Here is a 13,252-nt window from a genome sequence, read left to right on the forward strand (position 1 = left end):
ATTGTATGTTTGCACTATCAATTGTCTTCACTGAGTGACTGCGTGTTCTGTTTGGCTTCACAATAACTTCCTACCTGATCCTTACTACCTAGCTGCTATTAGTCTTTGTGCTTTCACTTCATTGAATACTTGACTATGGTTTGCCTAGTGTAGTCTACCTTCCGCTGCATGGTAATAGGTTTAATTTTATCCTTTGTCTTCAAAACTCCCATGTTCTGAAGACTTTCATAAAAATCGCCTATTCACCCTCCTCTAGTCAGTATAACGCACTTTCAATTGGTATCAGAGCAAGGTGCTCCCTTGTTCTGTGTGATTCAGTTTAACCACCTGGAGTTTTAGCTATGTCGACTGCAGGGATAATTAATGTCTCTGCTGCGTGCCCCGTCTTCGATGGAACTGAATATCCCTACTGGAAGAATAAGATGCACATGCATCTTGAAGCCATTGACATCGACCTATGGTATGTCATCGAGAACGGCGTTCCCAAGGCTGGAGAAGGTGTCACTGCTGATGTCAAGAAATTCGTTCAACTGGACTCTACTGCCAAGAATATCATCTGTGGTCATCTGACCAAAGGACAGTATGGCCGTGTGAGTGCTTTGAAGACATCCAAGCTGGTCTGGGACTGGCTCTCCAAGGTCAATGAAGGCATCTCAACCCATAGAGATCAGAGAATCAGTGTCCTTCGCAACCTCTTCAACCGCTTCAAGCGAAATGACAATGAGAATGTCCAGCACACATTTGACCGACTCACTGACATCACAAATGAGCTTCAAGCCCTCGGCGCCACTGAGATTACCAAACACGAAGTCGTCAAGATGCTGCTAAGATCACTTGATAGTTCGTTTGACATCCTGGCCCTGATGATTCAAGAACGTCCTGATTTCAAGACACTCGATCCGTCTGACATACTTGAGAGGCTCAACACACATGAGTTTCAGCTTTCGGAGAAAAGAGATATCTACGGTCCAAACTATGGGCGAACTCGTGCCTTGAAGGCAAAAGCTGTCTCCTCATCTGAAGAAGAATCTGATAGCAGTTCTGATGATCCTGAAGACATTGGAAGGGAACTTGCTATGCTTGTCAAGAAGTTCCAAAAATTCACCAAGAAGAAAGGCTTCAGAAAGTCTTTCCGATCAAGTTCAAGGAATGATGAAGCTCCTGCTCATGACTACAAGAAGAAAACATGTCACAAGTGCAAGAAACTTGGCCACTTCATCTCTGAGTGTCCATAGTGGGACAATGAGAACAAAAAGAAGAAGAAGAGCAAGGAATATGACTCTGACGACAAGAAGAAGAAGAAGAAATACTCAAAGTCTTCTTCCAAGTCTTCCTCAAAGTCTTCATCACACAAGAAGAGCTCATCTGGCAAGGCACGTGCGTTTGTTGGCAAGGAAATGGATTCATAGGAGGAGTCTGCTTCTGAGGAGGCGGAGGTGGAGTCTGAGGAGGAATCCGACTCAGGCGTCGCAAGTCTGGCTACAACATACGTTGCCAAGTCCATCTTCAACACTGAAGACAACGACTTCATCACCGACACCGATGCAAATGACAAGGACTACTCCGCTTCTACCTACTACTTCATGGCACGCGGTGCCAAGGTAAACACACGCACTACTCACTATCAAACATCTAGTGACGATGACTCTGATTGTGGTTCAAAACCTAGCTACAAAACACTTACTAAAATTACAACTGAACAACAGAAAGCTATGGAACATATCCAAAAACTGTTAGACAGAAGCGATGATCTGTTAGGTGCTGAAATGACTCGATCTGAATCCTTAATTGAAGACATAAAAAATCTTCACGTTAAGTATCAGGAACTTGAAAGTCGTCATGAAACTCTCTCAACAACTAATGAAAAGCTTACCTATGATTATCTTCAAAGGAAGCAAGATCTTGAGAAATTGAGAGCGGTTCATGAAGATCTTCAAACGGAAAACGAGTCACTTCGCGCCAAACAGACCAGTCCCGCTCAGGAAGGATTTGAACCACCATGTCTTAAATGCATTGAGCGTGATAATGCTACTTCTGTTGCTGAATGTTCTACTGCTACTGCTATTGCAATATCTTTAACTGTTGATGCGGTAACTAACCCCTCTGCTGAGGATACCACCGCTATTGCTGATGAGAATGCTAGGTTGAAGACATTGCTTGAAACAGGGATGTACAAAAGTCTTAAAGGGCATCAGACGCTATGTGATGTCCTGAAAAAGCAGATTCTAAATTGAAACCCTAGGAAAGAGGGTGTAGGGTTCGTAAGGAAAATGAATGCAGATGGCTCCTACTGGAAACCTGAGCAGTACCCCAAAACCATGTGGGTTGCTGCAAAGGAACCTTCAGCAGATCCATCCAATCTATCCGGCTTCACTTGTGCTAACCCCATTATCATTGATGAATCCTTTGATGCAAACTATATACTGTTTAAGAATCAGAATGGTGAAGTGTTTGCCAGGTACATTGGTACTAACTGCAGGAATGGACCGCCTATGAAGAAGATCTGGGTTCTGAAAAGGTGTCTGGAGAGTCTTCCTGTGAATGTCATCATGACACCTCACGTAAAGAAGACAAACCTCAGACCAAAGGCTTCATACGGTCCAAAGGCTTCATACAGACATAGGACTCACCTGAGTCGCACTAACGCAAATGTTTTGTAGGGAAATCATACTCAGGCATATGAATATGAGAGCGGTTCATCAAACCGCCATGTTCATAAGACCAAGAACTATTCTGCATATTCTTATGAGTACTATTGTCCGCCTACAAGACTGTTTGCTAGGCTTCAAAGCCAAAATTCTCAGATGCTGCACTTAGACTTATTGCTTCTAAGCCACCCTTGAAGATGTGGGTGGTTAAGAAGGCTTAACTCTCTTTTGCAGGGAAAGGTCTCCAGCAGAAAACCAAAATCATCTGACACTATTGCTGGGGACCTTAAACATCTTGTAGGGCGCAAGATCAAATGCCCAAATGGTCTTACTATGTACTTCATACCTGAATCGCTTGCTACTCTCCCTATTAGTCCTAACCTGGATCTAATCTTTCATAACCCACTGGTTCATCAAATGTTTTTGCTTCACAATGCTCTTGGTGAAGCCTATCCCCCTAACTGCACTGTAGGGTACGACACCAGCGTCTTCAGAATGGATTATTGACAGTGGGTGTACAAATCACATGACTGGCAAAAGAAGTCTTCTTATGGACTCAACCTTACGTCCATCCGACAAGAGCCACATCACATTTGCTGACACTGGTAAAAGTAAGGTATTGGGTCTAGGTAGAGTTGCAATCTCAAGGGATCAACACATGGATAAAGTCATGCTTGTTGAATCCCTTGGCTTCAACTTAATGTCTGTCTCAATGCTTTGCGATTTGAACATGATCGTAATGTTTGGAAAATATCGTTGCCTTGTACTAATGGAATCTGACAAGTCTCTAGTGTTTGAAGGGTATCGAAAAGATGATTTGTACGTGGTAGATTTCTCAGCAGGGCCACAGCTTGCAGTATGTCTTCTAGCAAAGGCTTCAGAATGCTGGCTCTGGCATCGGAGGCTTGGACATGCTGGCATGAGGAACCTCCACACCCTTGCGAAGAAGAAGCATGTCATAGGCATCGAGGGCGTCAAGTTCAAGAAAGACCACTTATGCGGTGCCTGTGAAGCAGGGAAGATGACGAGGGCCAAACATCCCTCGAAGACAATCATGACCACAACTCGACCCTTCGAACTGCTTCACATGGATCTTTTTGGTCCCACTCATTACTCAACTCTTACTACTACTGCTTGCCTCTATGGCTTCGTTATTGTTGATGATTATTCTAGATATACTTGGGTGCACATAATCCTTTACAAGACTGAAGTGCAGGATGTCTTCAGACGCTTCGCCAATCGAGCTATGAACAATTTTGGCACCAAGACAAAGCACATCAGAAGTGACAATGGCACTGAATTCAAGAACACTGGCCTTGATACATATCTTGATACCTTGGGCATCACACATGAATTCTCAGCCCCGTACACGCCATAGCAGAATGGCGTCATCGAACGCAAGAACAGAACACTCATTGAGATGGCCAGAACGATGCTAGATGAATACAAGACCCCAAGAAAATTCTGACCCGAAGCCATTGATACTGCATGCCATACAATCAATCGTGTTTATCTTCACAAGCTACTGAACAAGACATCTTATGAGCTCCTTACTGGCAAGAAGCCAAATGTCAGTTACTTCAGAGTATTTGGCGCAAGGTGCTGGATCAAGGACCCACATCACACCTCAAAATTTGCACCAAAAGCACATGAAGGTTTTATGCTTGGATATGGAAAGGATTCGCACTCCTACAGAGTCTTCAATCTCTTTCATTACAAAGTGGTTGAAACAGTGGATGTGCGGTTCGATGAGACCAACGGTTCACAAAGAGAGCAGCTGCCAAATGTGTTAGATGAAGTTTCATCCAGTGAATCAACCAAGCTAATGGGAACTGGAGAAATTATACCTTCTGAAGCTCATCCTGAAGAAGAACTTATCATTTCAGAACCTGATCAACCTGAAGACAATGCTCAGCCTGAAGACATTCCTTCCAACAACGACAATGAACAGCAAGAGCAAAATCTTCGCCAAGTACATCCTCGCATTGCCAATGAAGTGCAGATTGAAAGAATAATTGATAGCATCAATGCACCTGGTCCACTCACTCGTTCAAGGGCAACTCAGCTAGCAAATTTCTATGGGCACTTCGCATTCGTCTCAATAGCAGAACCCAAGAAAGTTGAAGAAGCCTTCATGGAACCTGAATGGATTCAAGCTATGCAAGAAGAGCTTCAACAGTTTGAGCTGAATAATATATGGGAACTGGTTAAGCGTCCTGATCCACGGAAGCACAATATAATAGGCACCAAATGGATATACCGCAACAAGCAAGATGAGCATGGTCAAGTTGTCAGAAACAAAGCTCGTCTCGTTGCTCAAGGATATACTCAAGTGGAAGGCATTGACTTCGATGAAACATTTGCTCCCATGGCTAGACTTGAAGCCATACGCATACTGCTGGCCTATGCAAATCATCATAACATACTTCTATATCAAATGGATGTGAAGAGTGCCTTTCTCGATGGCAAGATTGAAGAAGTGTATGTTGCACAACCGCCTGGCTTTGAAAATCCAAAACATCCTGACATGGTATACAAGCTCAACAAGGCACTGTATGGCCTCAAACAAGCCCCTCGGGCCTGGTATGACACACTCAAATACTTCCTGAAGAGCAAAGGCTTCATACCTGGTTCCCTAGATCCCACTCTTTTCACGAAGACATATGATGGTGAACTGTTTGTGTGCCAAATATATGTGGATGACATTATCTTCGGCTGTACCAATCAGAAGTACAGTGAAGAGTTTGGATATATGATGCAAGAGCAATATCAGATGTCCATGATGGGGGAGCTGAAGTTCTTCATCGGTCTTCAAATACGACAACAACGCAATGGCATCTTCATATCTCAAGAGAAGTATCTCAAAGATTGCCTGAAGAAGTTCGGTATGCAAGACTGCAAAGGCTTCACAACACCAATGCCAGCCAAACATCATCTAGGTCCTGACGACAATGGTAAAGAGTTCGATCAAAAGGTATGTCGCTTCATGATTGGTTTTTTACTTTATCTATGTGCATCTAGGCCAGATATTATGCTTAGTGTTTGCATGTGTGCTCGATTTCAAGCGGCATCAAAGGAGTCGCATCACTTAGCTGTGAAGCGAATTCTTCGATATTTGGCTCACACCCCAACTCTAGGATTGTGGTATCCAAAGGGCTCAGAGTTTGATCTGGTTGGATTCTCGGATGCTGATTATGCTGGTGACAAAGTTGATCGCAAGTCTACATCAGGCACATGTCACTTTCTGGGACGATCACTTGTATGTTGGTCTTCAAAGAAGCAGAACTGTGTATCTCTCTCCACTGCTGAATCTGAATACATTGTTGCTGGATCTTGCTGCACTCAGCTTCTGTGGATGAAGCAAACACTCAAGGACTATGGCATTCATCTGAAGCAAGTGCCACTTTACTGCGACAACGAAAGCGCCATCAAGATTGCCAACAACCCAGTTCAGCACTCGAAGACAAAGCACATTGAAATTCATCATCACTTTCTCAGAGATCATGTTGTGAAGGAAGACATTGATATCATACATGTCAACACTGAAGAGCAATTGGCAGATATCTTCACCAAGCCCTTGGATGAGAAGAGGTTTTGCAAGTTACGGTGTGAGCTAAATATCCTGGAATCCTCAAATGTCCTGTGATCAGGCACACATCCTAACCCTTATGCATATTGATGACTTAGATGTGCAACACACGAAGTGAAGTATATCTTCAATCAATGAAGACATACATTCTAAGTGTGAATACATTAATGTGGAATTTGACTTCGGAGCGCCACAATAATTATGCGCCGTGTCTGGGTCTAATACTTCCTATACGGTGGGTAACGCCACCACCAAACATTCTATTTTGAAGTGTTTCACTCATGGCGTTACCTTGCAATGTCTTCACATTTGGTTTGGCTTTGATCTCAACATATTTTCATGATTATCTTCACTATGTTGATTATATACATAGTGTTCTGTCCTCTACAGCATTCACTTATAGCTATGTCTCCGTGTTGAATCTTTTGAACTAAGTGAATGTGATCGGACCCTAATCTCTCTATGCTTTCTATCTCAAACTCTATCTCTCCAAGTCATATGCATTCTATTGAAACTGTCGAATGTCTTCTCTGCGTCCTTGTCAGCAGAAGATACAGAGACAACCATTAAGTCCGTTTCCAATGCTCTTTCCTCCACATGAAATCCGAAGAAGTAGAAACAACCACCTGACAATCCAGGCGTGTGTGGGACGTGGAACAAACCCCAAAATTCCGCATAATGGCCACGTGTTCCTCAGATGCGAATAGCCAGGGGCACCTGAGTAATAGCACAGTGCCGCCCCTGTGCCTATAAATACACACTCACAGCGGTCATTATCTTTTCTTCCACCCTCGCACGAACCCTAGCGCCACCGCTAGCTCTCGACGATGCTGGCGACGAAGCGCTTCGCTGCCGCAACCTCTCCGGCGCCTTCTTCACACCGACCGCGGACATCGTCCTCTCCGCCGTCGCCGTAGGTGTCCTCCGTCGCCAAGTTAGGGCACGGAAGATCGAACTACTCGGCCTCATCTTACACTCCGTCTAGCAGTTCTTAGTGTGGTAAATAAAACTTCCTCTTTTTACAGCACCATTGATCCTATGGATTTGTCACTTTCTACCACAAGCAGTTTCTGTTCACACAAGCTAGATCTCTCTCATACCCGGTTGTTTGCGCTCCACTTAATTTGTAGGGTTGTTTGCGCTCTTTCCATGCCATGCTTCTTTAAACCGGACATGCATCATACTCGGTTGTGCATCTTGCCATGCTTATGTGGTGGTTGTTTACTATGTTGTTTGCTTTCTTTCCGGTGTTGCTTCTTCGGGTTGGTTCCGATAACATCGCGTTTGTGAGGATTCGTTCGTCTACACCTGTTTGTCTTCCTCATGGACTCGTTCTTCTTCCTTGCGGGATTTCAGGCAAGATGACCATACCCTCGAAATCACTTCTATCTGTGCTTGCTAGATGCTCACTCTTTTGCTATGCCTATGCTGTGATACCTACCACTTGCTTATCATGCCTCCCATATTGTTAAGCCAAGCCTCTAACCACCTTGTCCTAGCAAACCGTTGTTTGGCTATGTTACCGCTTTGCTCAGCCCCTCTTATAGCGTTGTTAGCTGCAGGTGAAGATTGAAGTTTGTTCCTTGTTGGAACATGGAGATGTTGTTCCTTGTTGGAACATGTTTACTTGTTGGGATATCACAATATCTCTTATTTAATTAATGCATCTATATACTTGGTAAAGGGTGGAAGGCTCGGCCTTATGCCTGGTGTTTTGTTCCACTCTTGCCGCCCTAGTTTCCATCATATCGGTGTTATTTTCCCGGACTTTGTGTTCCTTACGCGGTTGGGTTATAATAGGAACCCCTTGACAATTCGCCTTGAATAAAACTCCTCCAGCAAGGCCCAACATTGGTTTTACCATTTGCCACCTAGCCTTTTCTTTCCCTTGGGTCGGCCAGCCCAAGGGTCATCTTATTTTAATCCTCCTGGGCCAGTGCTTCTCTAAGTGTTGGTCCAACCCAGAGCATCGTGCGGGGCCGTCCCTTGGCAACTTGGGTTTGGCTCCCGTACGCTTAGCTTATCCGGTGTGCCCTGAGAACAAGATATGTGCAGCTCCTATCGGGATTTGTCAGCACAGTGAGTGGTCTTGCTGGACTTGTTTTACCATTTTCGAGGATGTCTTGTAACCGGGATTCCGAGTCTGATTGGGTCTTCCCGCTAGAAGGAATATCCTTCGTTGACCGTGAGTGCTTGTGATGGGCTAAGTTGGGACACCCCTGCAGGGATTATGAACTTTCGAAAGCCGTGCCTGCGGTTATGGGCAGATGGGAATTTGTTAATGTCCGGTTGTAGAAAACCTGAAGTTGACCTTAATTAAAATGCACCAACCACGTGTGTTACCATGATGGTCTCTTCTCGGCGGGGTCCGGGAAGTGAACACGGTGTTGGAGTTATGCTTGACGTAGGTTGTTCTAGGATCACTTCTTGATCATAGTTGTTCGACCATGCTTTTGCCTTCTCTTCTCGCTCTCTTTTGCGAATAGGTTAGCCATCATATATGCTAGTCGCTTGCTGCAGCTCCACCTCATACCTTTACCTTACCCATAAGCTTAAATAGTCTTGATCGCGAGGGTGTGAGATTGCTGAGTCCCCGTGACTCATAGATACTTCAAAAACCAGCTTGCAGGTGCCGTTGAACCGTGCAGATGAGGCAACCAAGCTCAAGGAGGAGCTCGATGAAGATCTTGTTCTTTATGTTGTTCCGTTTTCCAGTTGATCAGTAGTGGAGCCCAGTTGGGACGATCGGGGATCTGTGTAGCCTTTGGGGTAGTCTTCTTTTATTTTGGCTCCGTAGTCGGGCCTTGATTGTAACTAGTTGATGTAATGCTTTATTCTTGTAATTGTGTGAAGTGGCGATTGTAATCCAACTATGTATCTTTTCCCTTATTGTATTACGTGGGTTGTTTGCGAAGATTACCTCACTTGCGACATTGTAAGTGCATCTAGTGCCACCCCTAGTTGGTTTTGGAGTATTGACGACAAACCTAGTTGAGGGACTAATGTGTTTGTGAGAATTGCAGGATAACACAGGTAGAAGTCCCTCATTGATTCGGTTTTACTACCAGAGATGACCCCTAAAAATGTATGAAGACATTGAAGTGAAAGGTGGTATATGAAGATATTCACATTGAAGACTATGACAAGAGAAGACACGATATGAAGTCTATGGAGCTCGAAGACTTAGATCTTTCGTAGTTCTTTTTCTTTTGTGTTGAGTCATAGGAACCACCGTACTGTTAAGTGGGGTCCAAGAGAACCAGTCAGAATGACTGAAGTGATGCCTAAACCAAAAACCTATGTCTTCGAGTGAAGACTTTGAGAGCGAATCTTGTCCAGAGTCGGACAAGTCAGCTTTGCTTGTAGCCCAAGTAAAGTTGCCGTGTGAGTTTGAAATCTGACCGTTGAAACACGTGTTAGTTCCTTAGTGACCCAGGGTCATTTCGGACAAATCAGGTCGGGTTGCCAAGTGGCTATAAATAGCCCACCCCCTACAACCATAAACGGTTGGCTGCTTAGATTGAAAGCACGGCTTTTATCGTTTGAGAGCAACCCACCTCGAAGCCTTTGAGAGAGAATTCCTTGCGAGGATAAAGCCCTAACCACCAGAGCCGGAGAGAATTGGGCATCACTTAAGTCTTCTTGTTTGTGTGATCTGAAGACTTATTACACTTGAGGACTATGCATCCTCCAGCCGGTTAGGCGTCGCATTCTGAGCATCCAAGAGACATTGTGGATTGCCGGTGAACGAAGTCTGTGAAGGTTTGGGAGTCTACCTTGAAGACTTATCAGAGTGATTGGGCGAGGTCTATGTGACCTTAGCTCAAGGAGAATACGGTGAGGACTGGGTGTCCTGAGCTGCGTGTCCGGGACTGTGTGTCCTAAGGTTTAAATACCTAGCCGCTCCAACCAGACGTACAGTTGTCACAGCAACTGGAACTCGTCCAACAAATCATTGTCTTCAACGAGTCACTGGTTTCATCTTCACTTCACTTTACTTACTGTTACTCACTGTGAAGTCATTGTATGTTTGCACTATCAATTGTCTTCACTGAGTGACTGTGTGTTCTTTTTGGCTTCACAATAACTTCCTACCTGATCCTTACTACCTAGCTGCTATTAGTCTTTGTGCTTTCACTTTATTGAATACTTGACTATTGTTTGCCTAGTGTAGTCTACCTTCCGCTGCATGGTAATAGGTTTAATTTTATCGTTTGTCTTCAAAACTCCCATGTTCTAAAGACTTTCATAAAAATTGCCTATTCACCCCCCCTCTAGTCGATATAACGCACTTTCAGACATTGCTTTCAATGCGGTTATGCCTCTAAGTCGTGCTTCGACACGTGGGAGATATAGCCGCATCAAGGGCGTTACAGCAGGCCAAGAACGCGGCGGCCTGGGCCTCGCTGTAACACCCTCGATGCGGCTATATCTCCCACGTGTCGAAGCACGACTTAAAGGCATAACCGCATTGGAATCAATGTCGTAAGTGAGGTAATCTTCACACAACCCATGTAATACATAAGGGAAAGAGATACATAGTTGGCTTACAATCGCCACTTCACACAATACATGAATAAATCATTACATTCATGCAAATACACTCAAGGTCCGACTACGGAACCAAAATAAAAGAAGACTACCCCAAATGCTACACAGATCCCCGATCGACCCCAACTGGGCTCCACTACTGATCAACTAGAACGAAACAACACCAAGGACAAGATCTTCATCGAGCTCCTCCTTGAGCTTGGTTGCGTCACCTGCTCGGTATCATCGGCACCTGCAAACTGGTTTTGTAAGTATCTGTGAGTCACGGGGACTCAGCAATCTCACACCCTCGCGATCAAGACTATTTAAGATTATAGGAAGGGTAAATGTATGATGTGGAGCTGCAGCAAGCGACTAGCATATATGGTGGCTAAACATACGCAAATGAGAGCGAGAAGAGAAGGCAAAAGCACGGTCGAACAACTATGATCAAGAAGTGATTCTAGAACAACCTACGTCCAAGCATAACTCCAACACCGTGTTCACTTCCCGGACTCCGCCGGAAAGAGACCATCACGTCTACACACACGGTTGGTGCATTTTAGTTAAGTTAGGTTTCAAGTTTTCTACAACTGGACATTAAAAAATTCTCATATGCCCATAACCGCGGGCACGGCTTTCAAAAGTTCAAAACCCTGCAGGGGTGTCCCAACTTAGCCCATCACAAGCTCTCACGGTCAACGAAGGATATTCCTTCTCCCAGGACGATCCGATCAAACTCGGCATCCCGGTTACAAGACATCCTCGACAATAGTAAAACAAGTCCAGCAACACCGCCCGAATGTGCCGACAAATCCCGATAGGAGCTGCACATATCTCGTTCTCAGGGCACACTCAGATGAGCGTTCCGTACAACTAAAACCGAACCTCGAGTTTCCCCGAGGGGGCGCTGCACAGGGCTCTAGTTTGGACCAACACTCAGAGGAGCACTGGCCCGGGGGGGTTTAATAAAGATGACCCTTGAGTCCGCGGAACCCAAGGGAAAAAAGAGGCTAGGTGGCGATTGGTAAAACCAATGTTGAGCATTGCTGGAGGAGTTTTATTCAAGGCGAACTGTCAAGGGGTTCCCATTATAACCCAACCGTGTAAGGAACGCAAAATCCGGGAACATAACACCGATATGATGGAAACTAGGGCGGCAAGAGTGGAACAAAACACCAGGCACAAGGCCGAGCCTTCCACCCTTTACCAAGTATATAGGTGCATTAAGATAAACAAGGTAATATTGTAATACCCCAACAATAAACATGTTCCAACAAGGAACGATCTCCAAACTTCACCTGCAACTAGCAACGCTATAAGAGGGGCTGAGCAAAGCGATAACATAGCCAAACAACTCTTTGCTAGAACAAGGTGGTTAAAGGCTTGGCTTAACAATATGGGAGGCATGATAAGCAAGTGGTAGGTATCACAGCATAGTCATAGCAAAAGAGCGAGCATCTAGCAAACAAAGATAAAAGTGATTTCGAAGGTATGGTCATCTTGCCTGCAAAGTTCTCCGAGAAGACGAAAAGCTTGATCCTCGTAAACGTACTCAACGGGCTCCTCGAACACAAACTCGCCTCCCTGCTCTACCTAAAGCAAGAACACAAGCAAAGAGAGACACAATCAACCACGTGCAATGCTCAAGCGACATGATGCAAGACATGGTATGATATGCGGGATGCGGTATGTGATGCATATGCATGATTTGAAAAAGAATGATTGAACCTGGCCTCAACTTGGAAATTCAAGAGTGCCACTAGAAAGGTGAGTTGATTTTGGTCGAAATCAATATAAAGATCACTGGAATCGGATGCACAGTTTGCAAATGACAAGCACAACAATAATGACACAATTCTGCGATTAACAGCACGATACCATCTAGAATGCAACAATAAACTAAGCTACTACACTCCAACATAGCAACAAGGCATATGACAGTGATCTACACAAGATGCTTGACAAAAGATGAACACTGAGCTAAAGCTATAAACCTCTAGAGCGTGACTAAAACAGCATGACAATAATGCAAAAGATAACAGTTTTAAAGACTTAGTGAAAATGCTAGACATAGCAGAAACATATTCAACATGGCATCTTTACAAGCTTGATTAACTCACTACAAGGCATGACATGGCATGGAACAAAATCTATCATGAAGTAGACATGAAAATGAAGCTATCCATGTGCAAAGCAACCTCATGGCATGATTGAATTAAATCACACGAAAATGATAAAACAACATCATGATGTAAAATGACATGTTTATGAACTTGCTCAAAAGCAGAAACTAATGCCACCACGGGATTGGTGGGATTTTTCTACCCCAAAAACATATATAATATGTCTAGGTTAGTGTAGGAAAGTCATCACAAAAATGCAAAAACAAATACTGCCTAAAAAGGAAATAAATAGAAATGGGCAACCGCCTAATATGGAATGTGTAGAATTTGCCATGGCCAGAAATGAAAACCGCGGGGTT

This window comes from Triticum dicoccoides, chromosome 4A (assembly GCF_002162155.2).
Source record: "Triticum dicoccoides isolate Atlit2015 ecotype Zavitan chromosome 4A, WEW_v2.0, whole genome shotgun sequence".
Lineage (NCBI taxonomy): Eukaryota > Viridiplantae > Streptophyta > Magnoliopsida > Poales > Poaceae > Triticum > Triticum dicoccoides.